At 40.4% G+C, this 23406-nt stretch overlaps 1 pseudogene; it reads right to left on the bottom strand.

Annotated features, from left to right (window-relative positions):
* Positions 1-556: 556 nt before the first annotated feature.
* Positions 557-19906, bottom strand: LOC138242766 (zinc finger protein 418-like; annotated as a pseudogene).
* Positions 19907-23406: the final 3500 nt, after the last annotated feature.

Here is a 23406-nt window from a genome sequence, read left to right as displayed (position 1 = left end):
TTGACATGGATTTTAATGGGCTTCTATGAAAATTGGCCATGGTGTGAGTGAGTCCTGTGATGGACTGGTGTCACATTATCTGCGATAGTGCTTTGCACCCACTGCTTGCCAGGATTGTTCCAGTTTCACCACAACCCTGAATCGAGTGGATGGGTATATTAATGTATATTAATCATCTTACATGTTCTTATTCTTCACTCTATAGGCATCCTCTCACGAGGCACCAGTAAATGTAGGGGTTTTGCGCTTAACTGGGACAATTATTAATTGTAGCAGCAAGTCAGAAAAATTATTCTTCTGATGGCTATTAGAAACAACCTTGCAGGATAACTCAAACAACGCACACACGCGGATACTAATACACGACAATACATTTATTAATACAAAAAATGTGCGAAAACATAACAGATCTTATAGTGAGAGTTAGCAGTATACAAAAGGTATATATTCAATCACGAAGAGTTACAAACCAAGAGGGACATACATTTCGTTATATCATTCATTTAGACCGTTTTGTAATTGAACTTTGTCACAACTTTTACATTAGATACTCAAAAGCAAGTACATGATTCATAGGAATTAAATTGATATCAACTCAGGTTGAGGTAACAATTTAATTCTTGAGCTGTAATGCAGAATGTTGAATACTCATCCCCTCTGTGGGGATTCAGATCTCCCGCGGATGCAAAGAAGCAGTAGCAGGCTGTTGCCGTGTCCAATCGGCGCTCTCTTGCCCGGTGCCAGGCAGTGCTGGTTCGACATGAGAGAAGGAGAAGGAGGGAGAGATTTCTGCTGCGGTGCGCTGCTGATGCTCTCTGAAGACCTGCTAGTTAGTGTTGGCTGAAACTAGCAGAGTTTGCACGCAGAAAAGTCACAATCTTTAGACAGGAAGAAGACCGGTTCGTTCCCGATGTAGCACGAGTCCTGAATACTGATATTCAGCTGTCCACAGTTCCAACCATAGTTTACTCGTTGATCAGGTGAGCGTTTGCGGTGGGTTCACGAGGCTTGCTGCTGGGCTAACCTCGGGTGGATCCTTTGGTTACACGCTGGCAACCTCCGTTCTCAACTCTTAGAACAAGGGAAAGTCCTGGCACTGGGACACACTGGCCGTTACGTGACTGTCTGAGCCGAGTCTGAGGATGTCCAGGAGGAGCTGGAGTTGTACCTGGAGGAACTACGGTTGCTCATTGGTTGAAAGATCCATGGGCATTCGAGAATCATTTTGTGACTTACTGCTACAATTAACAATTGTCCCAGTAAATGCACAAACCCCAGTTATTGGTGCCTCGTGAGAGGATGCCTACATTTATTGGTGCCCTGTGTGAGGATGAGTAACCATGAACTCTGACCTTGGGGTTGTAAACCACTTGGGAAGAGACTCTCCCTTGGAATCTCCCAGACAGTGAGGCACCAAAGATGACCATTCATTAGGGTGGTTGATGTGTCTCAGCTTAGGGAGTTGTTCCTTATCAGAACACTCTATCAGCTAGAAAAACACCTTAAATGTGAACCAAATGGAATGGCCTCTCTATATCAAGCACCACTTGAAATGAGGGAGAGAGAGACTGGCAAGGGAGCAGCAAACTTAATTCCTGTATTTTAATAAACCTTGCCACTACAATGGTCTCTCTCCTGTGTGTATGCGCTGGTGGGTTTATAAGTCACTTGACCGACTAAAACTCTTCCCACACTGACTGCAGCTGAATGGTCTCTCTCCTGTGTGAACGCGCTGGTGGGTTATTAAGCTACTTGACTGACTAAAACTTTTCCCACACTGACTGCAGCTGAATGGTCTCTCTCCTGTGTGATTGCGCTGGTGGGATATTAAGTTACCTGAGTGACTAAAACTCTTCCCACACAGACTGCAGCTGAAAGGTCTCTCTCCTGTGTGAATGCGCTGGTGGGTTTTTAAGTGACTTGACCTACTAAAACTCTTCCCACACTGTCTGCAGCTGAACGGTCTCTCTCCTGTGTGAATGCGCTGGTGGGTTTTTAAGTGACTTGACTTACTAAAACTCTTCCCACACTGACTGCAGCTAAACGGTCTCTCTCCTGTGTGAATGTGCTGGTGGGTTTTTAAGTCACCTGACCGAATAAAACTCTTCCCACACTGACTACAGCTGAACGGTCTCTCTCCTGTGTGTATGTGCTGATGCCTTTTTAAGTGACTTAACTGACTAAAACTCATCCCACACTGACTGCAGCTGAAAGGTCTCTCTCCTGTGTGAATGCGCTGGTGGGTTTTTAAGTCACTTGACCGACTAAAACTCTTCCCACACTGACTGCAGCTGAATGGTCTCTCTCCTGTGTGATTGCGCTGGTGGGATATTAAGTTACCTGAGTGACTAAAACTCTTCCCACACAGACTGCAGCTGAAAGGTCTCTCTCCTGTGTGAATGCGCTGGTGGGATATTAAGCTACTTGACTGACTAAAACTTTTCCCACACTGACTGCAGCTGAATGGTCTCTCTCCTGTGTGATTGCGCTGGTGGGATATTAAGTTACCTGAGTGACTAAAACTCTTCCCACACAGACTGCAGCTGAAAGGTCTCTCTCCTGTGTGAATGCGCTGGTGGGTTTTTAAGTGACTTGACTTAATAAAACTCTTCCCACACTGACTGCAGCTGAATGGTCTCTCTCCTGTGTGAATGCGCTGGTGGGTTTTTAAGTGACTTGATTTACTAAAACTCTTCCCACACTGACTGCAGCTAAAAGGTCTCTCTCCTGTGTGAATGTGCTGGTGGGTTTTTAAGTCACCTGACCGACTAAAACTCTTCCCACACTGACTACAGCTGTACGGTCTCTCTCCTGTGTGTATGTGCTGATGCCTTTTTAAGTTACTTGACTGACTAAAACTCTTCCCACACTGACTGCAGCTGAATGGTCTCTCTCCTGTGTGAAGGTGCTGGTAGGGTTTTGAAATGCTAGACTGACAGAAACGCTGCTCCTCCCTGTGCCATAATGGCAGTTTGTCCACTCCATCTGAGCAAGGCCTTGAGTGATTCTTCCTCATCCTCTGATCGTGCTGGGGTCTCTTATTCTGCAAATGCTCCATGGAATGGTCTTGCTCTGTGTGCTGAAACTGAGATTTGTTTTCTCCACCGTGACCTTCAGTGTGCTGCTCAGCAGTGTGAATCATCTGGGGCTCCTTCTCCAGCTCTCTGAGACTTAAACCGTCCAGTTCATTCAGTTGTTCCTCTCTTTGCCCAAGAACAGACATACTCTCCAGTTCATTAAAACTTTCAACAATTTTCTCAGTAACCAGATTATTAAACCTGTTTGTTAAGTCATCAGATGCTAAGGGATTACATGATTGTTTGAGACTGTGCAATGACAGTCTCTCCACTTGAACAGAACAAGGCCTAATTATCAAGCCCTGTAGGAGCTGCTGTTGCTCCTCCCTGTACTGACTCTCCTCTTGGTGCTGTATCTCAACACTGTTCTCTTCACCAGGTACATCAGTCTGCTGCTCTGCACAGTCAATCAACTGGGGCTCCGTGTCCTGCTCTGTAAGATTAAAGACATCCAGTTCTTCACTGTGCTCTTGTACAGAGACACAGCCCAGTTCATTACAACCTTGTGTAATATTGTTCGAGTCCAGATTATTCATCTTCTCTGTAAAATCATCACATACTAAGAGCCCAGGTGTCTCACTCTCAGGGTCTGTCTTCATCGTGGGCACAGAGTCCAGATCCTTGACACTCTGTCTGCTCTCTGTGTGCTGCTCCCCGAGTTTCTCTTTCTCTTGTGCGGCAGTGAGCACTGTCTCCTGCATCAGACTGGAGCCCCACTCCTCCTCACTGTGCTGCTGTTCAAGAGCCCTTTCCCCAGCTTCAGAGAGAGTACTGGCCTCTGAGCCTGTAAACACAGGACAAGAAAACAAGACCTTTATAATAATAATAAAAAAACTATTTTATATAGCACCTTTAAAGGTGGCTTCTCAAAGCGTTTTATAGAATGACAACAACAAAAAATACACAATATAAGCACGATGAGAATACACAGTTAGAGGAGACAGTAGATGGTGGTACTAAGTACAGTAGGAACAGAGGGGTAAAGAACAGTTAAATAAAGGCTCTTCTGAAGAAGAAGGTTTTGAGTCTGGATTTGAAGGAGTTTAGAGAAGGTGACTCTCCGATATCCTTAGGGAGAGAGTTCCACAGCTTGGGGGGGATAACAGGTGAAGGCCATGTCACTTATACAATGTAGACGGGCTTGGGGGACAGTAAGGAGACCAGAATTAGAAGAGCGAAGGTTGTGAGGTAGGGAGTAGGGTGATAACTCAGACAGGTACCGAGCCATGGAGAGCCTTATAGGTGAGCAGGAGGACTGTTAAGTCGACAGGAAACTTGACAGGAAGCCAGTGCAAGGACTCCAGGAGAGGAGTAATGTGAACACTTGCACTAGACCTGGTCAGGATTCTGGCTGCCGAATTGTGGACATACTGGAGTTTGTTCAATGGGGATTTTGAAACCCCAGAGAGTAGAGCATTACATTAGTCGATTCAAGATTAGACAACACTTTTCAGCCACAGTTAGTGATAACATAGGGTGTAGTCGAGGAATATTTCTGAAGTGAATGAAAGATGTTTTGACAACATTCTGCGCATGTGGGTTGAACGTCAAATATCATCCCCAAGTTTTTCAATTTAGACTGAAGCTCAAGTACAAGACCATCTACAGATAGGGTTTCACACTGATTTTACAAAGTTGATGGGTGGTGCCAATAAGCATGGCTTCAGTCTTGTCACAGTTAAGATGAAGGACATTTTGAGTCATCCAAGTTCTTATGTCAGAGATGCAATTAGAATAGAGACAGCCACATCTGCGTTGGGACTGGTATGGATGTATATACGAGTAACAATAGCATATTAATGATAGCTGAGGCGATGTGATCTTAAAAGCTTCAAGGTAAAGCTGTAAGCTTTACGCTACACAAACACACGTCTAGTATACTCGCAATCAATTTGGGTTGTTTAAGCATAGAGGAATAAGAGGGTTTAAGGGGGTTTCTGATAATACGTAATTTTAGATATACAAGCTTTGTCAGAAACCTAACTACCATGTAAAAAGTAAGACTACAGAAATAAAATTAATACATTACATTTACATAATACAGACACACTGACTGCACACAACAGTACATTTACACTACACTGAGAGTGAGGGATTCATACAGACACACTGACTGGACACTCCAGTACATGAACACTGCACTGAGAGAGAGGGGGGTTCATACAGACACACTGACCAAACGCTACAGTACATTATCACTGCACTGAGAGAGTGGGGTTAATTGGCTCCGTGAAGTTGGCCCCTCTACAAACAGCACAAATGATTAAACTCACCTCATTCGTTAGTGTTACGTTTGTGGCGTTAAAAGTAGCATTTGTGCTGCTTTCAATTCCGAGATATAGAGCCTTGTTTTTTCGGGGTCGTGACATCTCTCAGCCCCCCTACAAGATCGTAGCGGAACCAGACTGGTCTCATTCATTAGTGCTGCTTTTGTGCCGGTTTGTGCCGTTGAAAGTAACTTCCCAGCTACTTTCGTTCCTTAGATATAACATCTTCTTTTTCAGAGGGTGACGTAGCGTTTGTGCTGCTTTCATTCCCGAGATAGAGCGCCTTGTTTTTCCGGTGATCACATGACCATGCACGGTGACTTGGACCTCCAGTAACACCGTCTGCCGAGTTCAAGCACTCTGTTACCAGCACGAGAGTAACAATTCTGCAACTCTGTTCCTCTGTTTGCCCAGGTGAGGGTACGGATTTTGCATTTAATATCATTATCTTCTATGCGTTTGTGTGAACAGGAAAATTAAAATTGTTTCCAATATCATACCCGTATCAGAAGAGTTGCAGGTGTAGCCTTAAAAAGTGAACATTAGCAAAATTGTATATTCTTACAAAGAGGCTTTAACAAACAAGTCTTAATACCTCGTAGCGGTGACCTTTTTTAAAAATCATAAGAAGTACTCAGTTTCGCATTGTCTCCTTCTTAAATAAACAGGCATCAAGGGACGTGTGAACATTCGACCTGTCTGTCGAGCCACGTATTTAAAACGACTTGAATTTGCAACTTTCTGGACCACTGTTGCTCTTTTTTATGCAAAGCACATTCGCCAACGTGAAAAGGAACCAGGACTTCAGGACTTTTATTTTTAAGGGGCAGTATGTACAAAGTTTACACAAGTTCATAACACATCCTAGAAACAAGAGTCTATCATCTCACACATGAACACCGTGGCAATATTGGAAAATATTTATTTTCATAGAACAGAAGTGAACATATATCTAGGTTCTTTGAAAAATTGGCATTATCCACGTGTTTGTATTAACAAGGGTCTTATGCGCAAACATGAAACGATTAGCTCAGTCCTTTTATCTGTATTTCTGGTCAGTCCTTGGTGTAGAAAACAGCATGAGGGCACACCTTGAGCTCTGAAGACACAGATATGACTACAAGGACGTTTACAAGTACCAACACACTCGGTACTTAAATTACTGGATGTGATGAAAACAATGAATGCAATTTGTTTTCCGACTCTGTCTGGTCGGGTGGGGGTGGATGTTTTACATTTTAATATAGTGCCTTCTTTTTCTGGCCGTGACGTCACTCTGTGCCGTCGGCACCATACAAAAACCACAAGTTCAAGACCACCAGATCTTTCAATTGTGATCTCTTGATCAGCTGACCCCAGCCTTTGCAGTTGATGTTTGATTTATTATCTGCATCTCTGGCGAAGACCTCTTCTTCCAAATCGTAAGTTTCTTTACAAACTAGAAATGCTATACTGTAATTATGATGCTACATTGACGTCCCCACAAATTTATTTTAAAGTAAAGATATTTGAGAAACTTATTTTGTTTTATATCATGGGGAATACCACAAAAAATTAGTAAGCTTTATTTGTTGTTATCATGATATTTCTACACATGCAAGTGAAACTTGAAATGACTTGTCACACTTCTGAATTTAAATTATAATGTTTTGTTTCTGTACATGTTACAAGGAGAATTGAACCCCAAAAAATCTCTGACATGTTACAAATTGCGGATGTGAAAGCTGAAATGAAAGAAGTGGTGATGGGCCTTGGTATTGCAGTTAAAGTGAGTAGGTGGGTCTAAAAAATATTAATTTATCAATTTCTATCTACATATACGGAAACATTTTGATGTGCACTTAAACTGTAATCCATAACAATGTAAAAAACTTAGTTATATTTTCATTTACACAGTGGAGGGAAGTCCCCATTATCTGTAGGGCACTTTCACTGGGGTTTCCAGAGAAGCACTTGTAGCGGTGAGGCTTATTAATAAGGCAGAATTAAGTGTTTCTGTGCTTTCCCAAATTAGGCCTCATCAAACTATTCATGCAGGCTGATTTAAAGATGTTTTCTTTTGATAAGGGACAGATCCCAAAGGGGGATGCACTTAGCTAAGCCTGGCTATCATGATCAATGGTCATCCATTGGCGTCTATCTGTCTAGGGAGTGCCAGATGGACATCTGGACTGCATTCCTAAGTGTCAGGAGTAAGTGACTCATATCTCACCTTGATCAACCAATCAGGGACTGGTAGGGCTGAGTAACCCACGTGGGACTCTGATGCCCATGGAACTTTCAGCCAATGAACGAGCTGAAGTTCCTCCAGGTAAAAACAGGCAACACAGAGGGCCAGAGTGGAATTCTGTGGACTTTTCTAAAGGGAATTCAAAGGAGAATTCCAGGGCAGGACGGCCCAGGAGCAGAAGGCTCCCAAGGGCAGGACATTCTCGCAGCGCGCCTCCTGACCATCCTGCGACCCAGCCCGGACAACCACGGAATGGCCAGTGTGTCCGAGTGCCAGAAGTTTCCTTTGTCTAAGAGTCTAGAGCGGAGGTTGCCAGAAAGTAACCAGAGGATCCACCTGAGGTTAGCATCAGCAGCAAGCCTCATGAACAGGTTGGAACTGTGGACAGCTGAATCACTATTCAGAACTAGCTCTTCATCAGGAACGAACCGGTCCTCTTCCTGACCTGCTGGGACCCACAGTCATCTTTTCTCCTGTGCGCAAACTTTGCTAGTTAAAGCCAACACTAACTAGCCGGTCAATGAGCATCAGCAGCGCACCGTCACAAGCCGCACAGCACAGCCTGGCACCGAGCCAGAGAGCGCGAATTGGACAGCAACAGCCTGAAACTGTTTCTTTGTGCCCGCAGGAGATCTGAATCCCCAGAGATTGGATGAGTATTCAACTTCACTGCATTACAGCTCGATAATTCAATTGTTATCCCAACCAGTTGATATCAATTTAATTCCTAAGAGTTATGTACTTGTTTTGAGTATCTAATGTAGAAGTTATAACCAAGTTCATTTACAAAACGGTCTAAATGAATGATATACTGAACGTATGTCCTCTTGATAAATGTAACTCTTTGTAACTGACTGAATATATACCTTTTGTATTCTGATAACCCTCTCGATAAGATCTGTTAGGTTTATATGCATATTCTATGTATTAATAAATGTATCCTCATGTATTAGTACCTGTGTGTGTGCGTTGTTTGAGTTATATCGCATGGTTGGATTCTAAAGCCATCAAAAGAATAAATTTTGTGATTTACTGCTACAATTAATAATTGTCCCAGTAAATGCCCAAACCCTATAGAACTGGTGCCTTCAGAGAGCACACTACACACTATATAACTGAAAGGATATTATTAATCACTTGAAAATTTGGAAGAAGAACAGTTGAAGCCAGGTTTGGTGAAATTCATTTTTTGTTACATTTTTGAGTGTTAATCAGACTTCTCTATACTTTGCATTAAACATTTCTCATAATACCCGGGCCATGGGTCTAGCTTGGGATTCAGCCATCACATGAACGCTGAGATTAAAGGGTGACATCACGGAGCTAACAAAAGAGTAGTGTAAATTTGTTGTTTGAGACTTCAGTTCTAACCAATATACAGTGTTTTGCATTCATCCTTATTTCTTTCTGGGGATTTAAACTACACATCAATTGTTTGATTTTTTTTAAACCTTGAGCTTTTCAATTCCATGTACTGCACTACATATTTGTAATTTTTGATTGTTAATTCTTAATTGTGTATGAAAGTAGATATCAGACCTACTGCATGCAATAGCTTATTGAGGAGCTGTTGCCATTCTATTGTTCCATTACCTGTAGAGAGGGGTTTATAATGTACGTTGAAGTACCTGCCTCTTTGAAGTTCTGAGCATCTTTGGGAATGTTTGCATGGTTTACATTGATTGTATCATGTCCCAGAAGCAACAGGCATGAAACTGGTGATTCCACTATTGTAGTAAATGTAGTAGAGTTAACCATTTGACAATAGATTATGGTCTGCCTTCACAGAGCATAGAACAGGATAAAATGAGTTTTGTGTGAGCTTTATTAAGTTATACCCTCACACAACAGAGTATATTAAGGAAGAACCGAGTTGGTATAAAATTACATCATCTGGTGTGTTACACTGTTACCACACTTAAGAGACCAAGTAAATGTACTGGATTAAAGCTCTGCATTGTTCATTGTTATTGTTATTCTGACATTGTTAAACATTTTACACATTGTTTGGTTACGAAAGTCGATGTGAGGACAGGATTTGTTTTTTTGTATTTTAAACAATGTATGTTGTTGCACCATAGTACTCATTCTACATATTTGCCCTTCATTCCAGGATTCATCACCTACAGGCACTGTTAGGAGGGTAGGAACTTAACAGTACTAGCATTCAGGCTGTGCTGCCAGACATAACCTGACAAAAGAATATACCCAAGTGCTGCAGGGCTGCAAAGGTAACAAAGAATCAATATGTACATGCATAACAGTGTAACTGCAAACTATAAAATCACACATAAAACATCACACTTAGACCAAAAAAAAAGAAGGATACAATGCTTTTTCTTCTGAAGAAGTTCTAGAAGAAATAGGTGAAGCAGGGGACCAAGAGCCAAGCTGGACCCTTGATGCATGCCCGACAGCATTGAAAGACTGGGTAACAGAAATCTGTGAAGTTGCTTGCTGTGGACAGTGGTGATAGACATAACCTGCATTTCCTACCGGAGATTGTTCCTCATCTCACCAGGCTTGCTTGATATCTCCCACTCTGGACTGGCTTAATGGTTCCACTTTTCAAAAGTGTGAACATCACTGCAAGCTCAGCCAGTGTGGAGGTGGATTTCAAAATCCTAAAACGATCAGTGCTGAAGCATGAGTTGACAGGTTCCTTATGAAGCACCTAGCACCCATAGAAGGTATGAGAATATCAATGGGTGTTCATGGTGTTTACCAGCAGTGTGAGAGGGCCATTATCAGTGCTACCACATCCAGCTCTCTAGAACAGCAGAGCGGAACACTTGTTATGAGTTCTGAAAAACAAACAGAGCTCAAAAAGGACAAAGAACTGGTGTATACATAAAATCTGAGTTGTTTGGAAAATTGGAGAGGGCTTGCTGCACCACCTAAAAAACGGAAACCATCTTTTTATCTTGTGCCTCATTCTGAGTGGTTACACATAGATTATTCTGTTCTGTGAAAAAAGCTGTAGTGGCTCTGGTGAGGAACTGAAGCAGCAGAGACCTGCCCCCAGTAAAGGTGAGTGGAGACACTGTGAGTGTACTGAAAACTTGTGCCTTTGATGTCAGTCCCTATGCAGTGCCTATTGTGACAGCAGGACTTCTAGCAGCTATGTTAATCAGGCTGTAGATAGCATCTACAACTGGTGAAACATTTGGCACAGAAAGGTGTGCACAAAGATGTTTATGTTCTAAGAGCTAAAATTTTGAGGGACATTTTTGGTGCAACGAAAATAGTCAGGGCTACAACAAGTGAGGGCTGAATGTAACATTTCAGAAATCATAGCAAAAGTGTTCTTAACAGTGCCTAGTGTGGTAGCACTGAGTCGGCGCTCATCGCCAAGTTGCCCCCTCCATTGTGGAGTCACGCAATATCCCATTTGTTTCTGTAGATTTGAATACGCTGAGAGCAAGAGGAGTAAAAGGGCTATAGGAGGCTGTACAGAAACAAATTAAATTAAGCCAATCCAAATGTCTCTCTCAAATTGGTGACATGGGAGATTGGCTGAGTCATGAAGAAAACACTGTGCAGTCTCAAAATATCTTTGAGAGTCAACTTTCAGATTTTCCACATAACCTGGAATTAAACTGGAAGACCTTCAAATTAAGAGGTGTCACTGCGGTCTGCCCACCTGCCAGCAAACATGTCCTAGGTCATTACATTGCATACTGCAAAAGACACGACTTCATCTGGGATAAATTTGATGATCTAACAAAGACAATCAAATCTGTGTCTTCAGTGGTCAAGGTGTGCCCTCACGCTGTATTCTATACCAAGGTCTGACCAGAAACACAGAAAAAAATCTTCACACATCCCTTGATGCCTATGTTTATTTAAGAAGGAGACAATACGAAACTGAATACTTCTTCAGATTTTTAAAAAAGGTCAATGCTATGAGGTATTAAGACTTGTTCGTTAAAGCCTCTTTGTAAGAACATACAATTGTTTGCTAATGTCGCTTTTTAAGGCTACACCTGAAACTCTTCTGATACGGGTATGATATTGGAGACAAATGTAATTTTCCTATTCACACAAACACATAGAAGATAATGATATTAAATGCAAAATCCACCGCCGCCCCCTACCTGGGCAAACAGAGGAAAAGAGTTGCGGAACTGTTACTCTCGTGCCGGTAACAGAGCGCTTGAACTTGGCAGACAGGGTTACTGGAGGTCAAAGTCACTGTGCATGGTCACGTGATCACCGGAAAAACAAGGCGCTATATATCGGGAACGAAAGCAGCAAAAACGCTATTTTCAACGGCACAAACCGGCACAATCCCAGTACTAAAGAATGAGGTGAGTTTCATTGTTTGTGCTGTCTGTAGGGGGGGCAAATTCACGGAGCTTACTATTCAAATGAAGAATTTCTTTCTGCTTGTTTGTTTATGTGTTTAGAGAAAATTCCCACTACACTACTCAAAACTCTGCCCCTCTACTGAGCATATACTTTATTTTCCCAATATAGGAAACAGAGGAAATAAAAGAATTACCATTTAACTACATGCAATACCAGATGCAATCTCTTACCATCTTAAGAGCAAGAGTTCACATGATAGTAAATCAAAACCTGATATTTTCCACAAAAAAGTGTCTCTTGCGAGATAAATATTCAAGAAGCCGCTACAAATTATCATCTGGTACCTATTTTCCTATGTATATCACCATTCTCTCTTGTGTGTTAGACTTTCAGCAAGGAAAAGTATTTTTTGTACGATCCAGAACCTTGAATTGCAACAGAAAATGGTTTTATATATATACACTATGTAGCAAGATCTCCCAGTAACAAAAACAAAACCACAATAATTATTATAAGAAGGAGACATATTCTCCTGGTTCTGTGGCTGAACTATATATATACATACAACAAAGAATATGCAAAATCTTTGTTTTAATCTGAATTTTTTTATACAAATGTATAATGCAATCACTTTTTCACACAGGGCCATGTAGGTTTGGATTTGTTTTCCCTTAATAATAAAAACCTTCATTTAAAAACTGAATTTTGTGTTTACTTGTGCTATCTTTGTCTAATATTTCAATTTGTTTGATGATCTGAAACATTTCAGTGTGACAAACATGCAAAAAAATAAGAAATCAGGAAGGGGGCAAACACTTTTTCACACCACTGTACATATCACAACCTGTTAAATATTCACTTTAAATTCATGAGCTCTTAAGCCCTATCTGGTAGTGAGGATGATTCAGATGTTAAATTGAGGAACAGTAGCTTGAGCCCCACCCCCCAGACAGACTGAAAAAGGGTTCACTGTCACACAGATGAGCACATTTGAAAATGCAAGGCTCCGAACCGCAGAAGCCACAAATCCTGCTCTTGTGTCAATGTTAGAGGGTTTAAAAGACATTCAACACATTTTTTTATTGATCCATGGCATAACTTGTCCTCCCTATTCACTAACATTATAAGACCATGTCCCAGTTTTCAAACTGTACCCTAAGCCCTTCCTCCAGGTCCACACCTCCACGACACAGCATAAGAAGTGTGGACTTCAAGTACATAAGGATTTGAGAGGCACCGTTACAAAAAGGGGGGCATGGGACACCCCCCAAGTGACGTCACCGGTTTGTTACGCGGGTCAAAACGCTTCCTGTGGTTGCTGCTGCTTTTGCAGTGACTGAGTGCATGTGGACAGAATTTCTTAAATATGTTTTTTATCCTTTTTCCATTCGCAGGCTGATGAACTTGAATCTCACCGCGTCTATCCCTGAACCAAAAGGGAGTGACGCGTTGTGTTCATTCGTGTTGAGCAGACTCGACTCCAAACAGGCAAAGTAAACAAGGGAAAACTTGGTGATACCGCCCTGTTTATCCGCGGCTTTGTGTTACTAAAGACATTTCAACTCGACTATCCCAGTACACAAATGACAGTAGGAGGAAAATCATTCATTCGCTTTCTTTCAATGCAAACTAGGCTGAACCTCAAAGCTTTGTACTATTGAATACGTCTACTATTAAATATTCCATCTACAAAATATACTGCAGGTTAACCAATATTATATTCACCAAAATGGGGTGGCGAAATCAAATCTGTACGTCAAAACATTGTACCTAGAACACAAACAGGATGAATCTGAAAGTATTACATAATCTACAGATATAAATAATACATACAGCATGAATACTTAAAGTAGTTCAAGTAGGGAGCTGCATCAGTATGCGTAGGCTGCAAAGGAACAAGTAGAGGTATATTCATGTGCTGAAAAGAGAAGAAAAGAAACAACATTTCAGCTGTGGAGCCTTCTTCAGGCGTCAAAACCTTCTTCCACAGCTGAAATGTTGTATCTTCTCTTTCCGGCAGGGAATAAACCTTTACTTGTTCCCGAACCGAAGGTAGTCGAATTTATGTAATTTTGTTTTACATAAAATATGCCAGTTTTAAAACCGTAAAAAATAATATTTTACTTTTACTAGTGGTTCTACAATAATTAAGCCTGCTTTACTACACCAGCTACAGATGCAGCCATTCAAAATGCGCGGTAAAAACCCGCGGTACGGTAACCTACCCACTAGCCACCGCGGGGCACCGGAGCATACCGCAGGGCAAGTGATTGGCTGGCCAAAATGACCGATAGGGGCACTCGTGGTGCATTGGTTGGTAGTGCAAAGATTTAATCATTTAATGTCTTTACTGTGCACATTTTAATCCGCTTAGTTTTGAATATTTATATGGATTTTACCACTAAAGGGAAATTTTAGTAGCTGAGCATAAAAAGGAGAGGAGCATAACGCATCTGAAGGTCATAAACGATATTAATTTAAAACATTACTGTATGTATGTAAACTGTACTGTGTATGGCTGGTCTTGGTAGTTTAAAGAAAAAATACACACCAGTCTTCCATTTCTCCCTAAACATTTTAAGCATGAAAGTTTTATGAAACGGTACCCAAATATGTGATTGCTGTATAGAATGAATTTTAATTAAAAAAAAATATTTAACACGAACATTAAGCTGTTTACATGTTCCGCCTGAGAACAGTCACCCGTTGCTACCCAACGCAGAATGGTGATTGGCTGACACCATCTGACACCCCTCTGATTGGAGAAAAAAGACGTGCTGGTTTGCTATACCAGGAAGAGGATTTCTTTCAATTCTAAACGTGTATTTTAAAAGTTTAAGAAGTAAAAACCTTACAGCGTACACAGATTTCTAAACTGATCAGGATCGTTATCTTTGTCTTATGCATAATAATGTTCACCGCTCTGTCCAGCAAATTAATAATAAACTTTATTTTATATAGCTTTTTAAACGAATAAGTAATTAGATTGCTCATAAACCTAATCACTTGCTTTTTCTTTTTGTTTAGGCTCAGATTTCAACTATAGATCGTATTATTAATAACCATAATAACAACCAACCAACAAAAACAACCATATAAACATAATACCAACCAAAAACATAGATAACAACCACAATACAAAATCAAATAATCAAACCATTTTACACTCGCAAAGTCCTCCAATTATCATAATCCCGCCCCTTATGCAAAACCAAACCTTCCTCCCATCCCAGTTTATCCTGTTTATCATAAACAAAATCCACCTCAATTTTCAACATAAAGCATTACACAAAATCAATACCTCAACACTCCATACTCAACAACGATAATTCACAAACAGCCAGAACATGTAACTACACATTCCCAAACATACCCAAACATAGCCCCGCCCCTTATGCAAAACCAACATCCCTCCCCTGTTCTCTCGCTCCCCTGGCGGTTGTAATTGTTTTTATTTTCAAATAAATTTTAGCAAAGTCATGTATTTTAAAAATCTTAAGATTTTTCTATTTATGTCTTTATTTAGTGGTTTCATTAGTGACAAAGGCTAAACTTTCTTGGAAAAATGTCTTTTATGTAAACCATGTTTGCTATTAATTCATTCAGGGCTAAAATATGTTCATTGTCTTCTAATGAAAGAAGGGTTCCTTTCGCCGTAGTCGGGAGCCTAGCCTTTAACTAGTAAGTACTGTATTTACTGGGTTTTTGAGGGGGGGTGTCTTTCGCTGGAAATCTCGCCTCCTACTTTGAAAATACCCGTGAAACCGGTTCAATTCGTCACAGCCAGCACTCCTGCAGAGAGTTGGGTTGTACTTGCAGTGCATACAGTACACGCGTTATGCTCTTCGTTAATGTCTGTGAAGTTTTATTTAATCTCTGAGCCATACTGATTCTTCTGGAAGCCAGTTTCCGCCAGGGAGTAAAAAAAAAAACACACTATGGTATTCTCTCCAATGCAGTGCAGTTAAAAACATACCTCTGATGCTGCTCCTAAATGAATATCGATTATGACCATCAGAAGCTTTATGCTCCTTTTCTTTTTTCCAGTGGATTGAACAGGGAGAGGCATTTCATGATGTACTTTTCACTGATGAAACAACAGTGGCTCTGGAACAGTTTTCAACCAAGTCGTTTTATAAAAAGGGGAGATATGTACACGTTACTGAAGCTAAAAGTTTAGCCTTTGTCACTAATGTAAACACTAAATAAAGACATATAGAAATCCCATTTTTAGGATCAGAGTCTTACATGTGGTTATTTCGAAAACGTTTGTACGTGCTCCTTCTTACCATGTTACTGTTTACCGTTACTGACCATATTAAGTTTAAGTGCCTGTGGGCACTTTTCCTGTCCGTGGGGGGTGGACCGTCTTTCATTAGAAGGTTAGTCTGTTCTACTCTGAGAATGTAGAGGGGGTGGAAAGTGCCCGCGGTCATTTAATTAGTATTAAAATCTTAGTTATCTTTCTAGTTCACAGGTTTGCATGCATAATTTAATTTTGAAAGCCACTGAGACATCAGGTACTTATGAAAAAGAAACAAAACAAAAAACATACTAACAACTGTGCCATCCTACTCCTTAGTTAATACATTTTATTCATAAACAGTTAACATTGTTAGCAAAATATTTTGAATTATATTTAACCCTATTTTTTCTTTAGTTTTGTATTTAACTTATTATATGATAGTCAGACTTAATGTATATTAATGTATATTTGAACAATGAAAATATATTAGAATATACACAAACATTTTAGCGTTTCATTCTGAGCAGAAGACCCTCACACCTGAAGAGTGCTGGCTGTGATGAATTAAACCGGTTTTACAGGTTTCAATCACAGATTGGGACTCAGTAAAGTAACACACAGCACCACTGGATTTGATAATACTGTACCTAACCAAAATCCGCAATATGGAAACAGAACCTAATTGTTGATAGATGATGTACTCGTAACATTTTTTCAAGACGAACTACAACATTTAAAAAATGACTTGTATGTACTTGATATCTCTAATCAATCCACGGGTTCCAGCACAAAACAAAACTAAAACGCATACCGTTTCGCGCTTCTTATTAGTTGCTCAAAAGTAATTTGACCGTATGAAATGCATAATATAAACCTAGAAACATATACGTGAGCAGTACTTAAGCACTGTAGTATCGGTGTTAAGACATACCTCTCAAATACTGTAAATCAAGTTAAAAATATCTCAAGACCGATTCTGGTCGTAATGAAACCATGTTTCGTGTATGTTTTCTTTTTCATCTTGAAATAACTCATTTCTAAATACCTTTTTCACTGTTAACATCTTGTAGCAACTTTGCGACAAAATATATACTCTGACAGTTCATCCTGCTACCAACATTAAATAAAACAAATCTTAAGATTTCTATATTTATGTCTTTATTTAGTGGTTTCATTCGAAGCTTACAATGTTTAGGGAGAAATGGAATACTGGTGTGTATTTTTTTCTTTAAAGTACCGAGACCAGCCATATACTGTATGTTTATGTTAAGATTTCCCTTCAGTGGTAAAATTAGATATGAATATTCAATACTTAAACGGGCACAGTTAAGACATTAAATAAACATATACATATTGTATACAGTACAGTTTGCATACGGTAATATGTTTATGTTACGCGATTAAAAAATAAATAAATAAAACTGAAAGGTCCAGCACTAGCTGGATTCGAACAAACAACCTGCCAGTTGGTAGTCACACACATAGACCAGTAGGCTACAAGACAGCTCGCATAAGCAGGCAGGCGAAACAGCCCTGCCGCAGTACACGGATATAATCATACCGTTATTAAATTCTTGAGATACGCGATTCCATATTATATTCCCTTTTAATCAAATTCTAAAAGTATGCTTGTTGACTCCGGTATCACGTTAGTTAAAGACTTCAAAGCTTACAATGTTTAGGGAGAAATGGAATACTGGTGTGTATTTTTTTCTTTTCATGATAGGTGTCGTATTTTAAATCATTTTCGTAGTTAGAAATTATGAAACACCCTGTTAAAAGCAAGGAAGTTTTTATGCCCGTTGAAGTAAAACAAAATGCCTGACAAAGTATGGCTTGGACAGATTCCAAGTGCTTGCACAAATGTGCTAAAGAAATTATACTTTGAGTATACAGCTTGTCCAAAGTCATCCATTATTAATACTATTAGTAATATCTTCAGTAAAGGCTTTGATGCATAAATATTTCTGATAAAGGTAGGTTGTGTACTTTTGTCCAACTGAGCAATCTTGCTTTCATAAAATATACCAACATTTGAATGACTGATGATTAACATGCTGTAATACACAGTTCAAAATTAAAGGCTCGAATGCTGTACATGAGAGGTTAAGCTCCCCCTGGCGGTTTTACAAGGCGACGCCGGATAGCTAGTCACGTGACACACGTGATACCGCGTGATACCCCGGTGGGCGTGTCGCGGTATGCCGTGAAATACCTCACCCATTTTGAATGGCTGCATCTGTACATCACTTCTTCGTTGGGTATTCCTCAGGCTTTATTCAGAAGACGGCAAAACAGAGCACAAAGCAACTTATCGTAGCAATTAACAGGGTCTAGGAGGAGAAGCTGACCGAACAAAGTTGTAATAATTTTCGTAAGACTCTTTTGTGCTCTCCAGAAGATTGAAAAGGGCAGCGGAGGACAGTCGGGGATGTAATTTCGCGAAAACTTTTGTTCTGTCTAAATTGCCAGTATTTAACACTGCACTGGAGGGGGGTTAATACAGACACACTGACTGACTGGACACTCTAGTACATTAACAATGCACTGAGAGAGAGAGGGGTTCATACAGACACACTGACTGGACACTTCAGTACATGAACACTGCACTGAGAGAGAGGGGTTCATACAGACACACTGACTGGACACTTCAGTACATTAACACTGCACTGAGAGAGAGGGGTTCATACAGACACACTGACTGGACACTCCAGTACATTAACACTGCACTGAGAGAGAGGGGTTCATACAGACACACTGGCTGACTGGACACTGCTGTACAATGCAGTACATTAACACTGCACAGAAGATATAGTTACCGCCACGTCGTTAATAATCTGCCCACAAACATATTTCCAAGACTCCAAAGTCTCCTAAATTGGCTTTCACATGGAGAAAGTGTATCAATTGACGACATATTTCTGTCCACATTTAAAGAACAGCAATAACATTAATGAGAATATAACACGACCACAACTAGTTTAGTTCGCAGAAAAGAATCCCTCGGCAACATCACAAACCTTTCCTACTTCGCTCTGCATCTCTCCAACAGTGAGGAAGTTAAAAACACCGTTTTTAAACACAAACGTTACTAATTAAAAGTCACTGCACTTACCCGACGGCTCCGTTTCTTCATTTGTTTCTGCAGTGATTTCACAGGGAGGCATGAGTCCAACATGATCTGTCCCTCCCTGATCTCCTCCTGCTCCCGACTCCTTCTCCCACAGCTGCAGTCGCACTTTAAAGGTCTCGTTTTCCTTCATTCGCGTTATTTCTGTCCCGAAACTGTCCTCCACACACTGTATGATATTAATCACGGCCCGACTCACCAGGATCTGGGAGACGCTGCGGAGTTTGTCTTGAAACTCGTTCTCAGAGTCAGACATCCTGTTTCGGAAAACTTCTGAAACTTCATACACGAACGATTTGAGCAAAACCTCCACGAAACAGTGAAGCTCGTTTTCCTGTTTCATTTGCGCGATTTCGGCACCGAAAACATTGTCGACAGACATGATTTTAATCAAGACCCGTCTCCCCAGAACCTGGGAGATCCGGCGGAGTTTTTCTTCAATCGACTTCCCGGAATCATCTGTCCGGTTTCGGAAAACTTCCGAAACTTCATGCACGATCGATTTAAGCACAATCTCCACGAAAGAGTGCGCCTCAGTTTCCATATTAAGCAACAGATTCTCCATTTTTTTCAGAGTCGATCTGAAAAACACAAACAATTCCTGCAGCTGCAGTGGCTGTAAACACGTAGGTTTGAACACAGAAAGCGAAACGTGGTCAAACAGAGGACTTCCGGGTTATCAGATGAACTTCCTTAGTGACCGTTGCTATAAACCACAAAAATATTATTCGAATAATAAAAATCTGAAAAAAAAAATAGTCCAGAATAGATGTTTGCGTTATATTATAGTGTAACGTATACGGTCGACATTTTTTTATTTTTATTAAATGTGTAAAGAATTTACAAATACAACTAGAGGAGCAGAAACAGATACAAGAGAAAAAAAATACGAACAGAAAAAATAATTAACTGGCAGAGGTAACGAAGTAAATTATATTTTTTACATATATCAAATGTTTTCCTTGCTTAAGCATTTTTTTCATTTTTATAGAATTTAAATAATATTTCAACTCCATCTGAAAAGTACTAAAAAGGGGAGTATTATTGGACCATTTTGATTTATGAATGTGAAATTTACTCAGAATGACTAATAAATTTGCTATAAATAAATTCTTTTTAAAAAAAGTTATCTTACACAGTACAATATCAAAGTCCTTAAACCTAAAAAAAAACACCTTTAAATGCCTACAAACAAAACTCTGCAAGTCCGTCCAAAACAACTTCACAAACACACACCTCACAAGTAAATGTACCAAAGATTCCCTTTCAACCCGACAAAAAACGCACAAATCATCCTGCTCATGCTTAAATAAGTACTTTAGAGAGTACTTATTTAACTGGATAAAACCTATGAACAATTTTAAATGATATCTTTTTAACTTTATTTGTAATACAATATCCATCAGGAGTTATCCAAACTAACTTCCAATTTATATTTTCAAATGGTGCGTTCCAAAAAGATCAACTTGACACGCATGCCTTTCCTGTATAAAATAAAAATCATCTCTCATGTTTTTACAAAACAAATCGCTTTTCTTTTTACAACATTTCGAATACCGTTAATTTAATAGAAACATCTACCTTAATTTCTTATTTATTCCGCACGTCTGCAGTCACTGTTTACATGTCTGCATTGTTTACTTGTACGTTGTCTACTGTTTGTACAGTATATTGTCTTGATGCACTGTCTGTACTTTGTGTAAAGTATCTATATCTATGCTCTCGCAGTCTCCTTCCTCACCGCTCCTGCTCGCTCGACACTCAGTCTCTATGCCTGGGATCGTTGAATCTCTGTCCAAGTCTTTTGGATCTTAATGACTATATGAACAAAAAATAATTTCAGGTTTACAAATTTGACACCCACTCAATTCAGAGTGCACATGTTTCTTGTTACAGAGGGGAAAAAATGCACATGAAATTTCTCATGCTCACCTATAAGGCTCTGCATGGCTTGGCACCTCAGTACCTGTCTGAACTATTATCGCCCTACTCCCCACCTCGCAACCTTCTCTCTTCTAATTCTGCTCTCCTAACTGTTCCCCAAGCCCATCTACATTCTGTGGGTGACAGGACCTTCTCCTGTTTTGCCCCCAAGCTCTGGAACTCTCTCCCCAAGGATATCACAGAGTCACCTTCTCTAAATTGCTTCAAATCCAGATTCAAAACCCTCTTCTTCAGAAAAGCCTTTACTGAACTGGTTCCATTCTTCACCCCTCTGCTTTTCTTAGTACCACCATCCATGGTCTCCTCTATATATTGTAATTGTGTTTTATCTTGTGTATTTTTATTGTTGTTGTCATTCTGTAAAGAGCTTTGAGAAGCCACCTTTTAAGGCGCTATCCCCATGTACCCCATGTATTAAGAAGACCCCCCTATTCCAGTATATTACCTGTAGTGTTATATTCAAAAAATCATAAAAAAATAAAGAACACTTTCACAACCCAAAGCAAGGTTGTATGAGGTGAGGGGGGCTGTCTGCTGTGTAAAACACTTGGTTGTAGCATTGTGAATGTTGTGCTTCAAATGCTATTGAGTCATGAAGAGGACCTCCCTATCCCAGTGTATTGCGTGTCTAATAGGTGCCGTATTGAAAAAATCATAACAAAAACTGAAAGAGGTTTCACAACCCAAAGCAAGGCTGGGAAAGGTCAGAGGACCTGCTTAGTGTGTAAAACACTTACTTGCAGCATTGTGGGTGCTGTGGTTTAAATGCTATTGGCTTGTGAACAGCATCCCCCTATCCTAGTGCACAGTGCCACATTCAATAAAACCATGAGAAAAAGAGATTCACAACCCATAGCTCTCCCAGTCTTCTGTGTAAACAATCATGGACATCATGATTTGAACATCATGGGTGCTATTTTTAAAAAGCTGTTGAGTAAAGAATAGGAATTGTCCTGTAGAATGAAAACAGGAAATAAAGAAAAGGTTTCAGAAATAAAACAAAGCTTTATTCCCGTGCTGACAGTCTGGGTAATTGGAAACTGCTTGTAATGGACACGGACTGGAATCCGTGTCAGATATTGTAGAAGACCCTATGCGATGCGGTAGGAGATGGAGAAAACAGGAGGCGTGGTAAAAGGAACACAGAGGGGTTTAATAGTGCACAAAATAATAGTGACAGTCCGTGAGACAGTGTACGGGGAAGACAAAACGGCATCCAAATCCAAACGAGTCCAAGGGCAGGTCAAAGCACAGTCCGAAAGTCCATCAACTGGAAATCCATCCTGGAACGCGACAAAGTTAAAATCCCCGAGAGAGGGGAGCACACAGACGAACGAAACATGGAGGTCCAAGGGTGACGGGGCGAGATCCTCCAGACCCCGGGCTCAGGAAGCGGGAGGTGTCGGGGATGAGGCCTATGCCCTCAGGAGACAGACGTAGGATTTCCTGGTGCTAGGCGGGCCTCGCGACATCTTACCCTAATGATGAGCCCCGAGGACTGGAGGAGCTGGTCTTTAAATAATAACGCTAAAAGGGTACACCTGGAGAGCTAAAACACACGAACAATAATGAGAGCAGTGGAGCGCCCTCTAGGGAGGGATGTCGGGCGTGACACTGCTGTTCTGCTTCCTATGGTCATATATGGGTTTTTCGCATGAAACTCTATTGAGCAGTATTTCTGCGTTGTGAACGTATGTATGTATACAGCGGTCCCCCAGTGTTCCAGATGGTGCGTAATTGCGCATCAATCAAAACCCTGACTGTCAGAAAAGAATAATGAGCTCACTGATATGTTTATGGAGGGGTTGTGAAAATTTTCAAAGTCGTGGTCTTTAAAATGCATTTGGTTTGAAGGCGTTCTGTGTTATATGATATGTGATATGGACACAAGAATATTCGTGTGTGGAATAAAAAGACAAACTGAAGGCTGTGAGAACATTCACAATGTACTTTATACACAGAGCAATTGTATATACAAAGCAATTGTTTCATAAAAACTCTACAGGCGTGCCAAAATCGTTTTTGAACTTCAAGCTTACTTTACCCAAAAGTGATGAAGACACAGACATGTTAATTAATGTTAGCTGTGATTAGGTGTCGTTTTTGTCTCTTTTAACTTAAGAGTTAAAGAGTTTAAGAGTCTGCTCCTTTCTTCCTGGTATAGAAACAACATGTTCCATGTTTACAACCACCACTATAAA

Source organism: Lepisosteus oculatus, chromosome 14 (assembly GCF_040954835.1).
Source record: "Lepisosteus oculatus isolate fLepOcu1 chromosome 14, fLepOcu1.hap2, whole genome shotgun sequence".
NCBI classification, from domain to species: Eukaryota; Metazoa; Chordata; class Actinopteri; order Semionotiformes; family Lepisosteidae; genus Lepisosteus; species Lepisosteus oculatus.
The sequence above is the reverse complement of the archived record's forward strand: the minus strand, read 5'-3'. Positions and strand labels throughout refer to the sequence as shown.